Below are 1,101 nucleotides of genomic sequence, written 5' to 3'. Positions count from 1 at the left end.
GCCAGAGGGGCCGCGCCTGGGCTGTTCATTTCTCCGGGGCCGGGATGTGTGACACGGGGTAGGGGACCACTTAGCTTCTGCAGGGGACTGAGCGCTTGGACCCACAGAAGCGCTGGCTAGAGCTGCTTCTGCCGCGAAGTGCCCTGGCCTGTGTCCTGGGAGCTTTGGGACTTGAGGCCCTGGGACGGACGCCGGTGTGGTGAGTCATGGCTCGGGGCTTCCCACCCTGGCCCCCGCACTCTGCCCAAGCCCTCTGGGGTCCTGTCCCCGCTCCCCCAGCCCGCTCAGAAACCACACTGCTTTGGGAAGGGGAGGAGTGACCACGGAGTGGCCCCTGGTGGGGCTCAGTGGTGGCGACCCGGACCCCTCGCTGGTGGGACTTGACGGCGCGGCCACGCCCAGCCTCCCTCCGCTGAACCTGACCGGCCTCTGACTGCGCAGGCCCCCGCCTCGCCCGGGGGTGCAGACGGCGCCCGGCCAGGCTTGCCTTGCGTGCCCCCCTCCCCCGCAGGTCACCGACATTTGTGGAAACAGACCCGGTGCAGGTCCGAGAAAGACACGCGGCCTCAGACGAGAGTCCCACGCCCTGAGCCCGGCTTTCCCAACGGGTGAAACGGGCCCCTGCCTCACTCGCTCCAGGCTGGTTGGGAAGCGTGGGTGGGGTTGTCAAATGGAACCGGTGTCTGGTTCTCATTTGTAAGGGAAAACGGCTGCAGAAAAGACGTTAAAAGCAGATGCTCGGCTCCACCAAATACAAACCAGTGGAAACTGCCCTGCACGGACTACAGCCGATCCAGAGCAAGGTTAGCCCGACTGACGTTAAGTCGTCCACGAGCAAACCTTTTGAGCTCAAGTCTGAGCTCTGCGCGCCCCCCCCCCACCGCGCCCCCCTGACCTGCTCCCAAGCACAGGGGCTTGGGGGGAGGCGAGGCTCGGACAAGGCTGGGCTGCTGAGACGCCGCCAAAGCACAGCCCTACCAGGCGCCCCCACGGGAGGCTACAGATTCGGCCGGAAGCTTCCCAAGCAGCCCCTGGGGAAAGAGCCAACTATCAGACACACATTCTCAAAAAAGCAAACGGGTTTCTCGGGAGAAGCCTGCC

This window comes from Mirounga angustirostris, unplaced genomic scaffold, assembly GCF_029215605.1.
Source record: "Mirounga angustirostris isolate CCGP_5_RB_7025 unplaced genomic scaffold, mMirAng1.0.hap1 SCAF_14, whole genome shotgun sequence".
NCBI lineage: Eukaryota > Metazoa > Chordata > Mammalia > Carnivora > Phocidae > Mirounga > Mirounga angustirostris.
Note: the sequence above shows the minus strand (reverse complement) of the source record.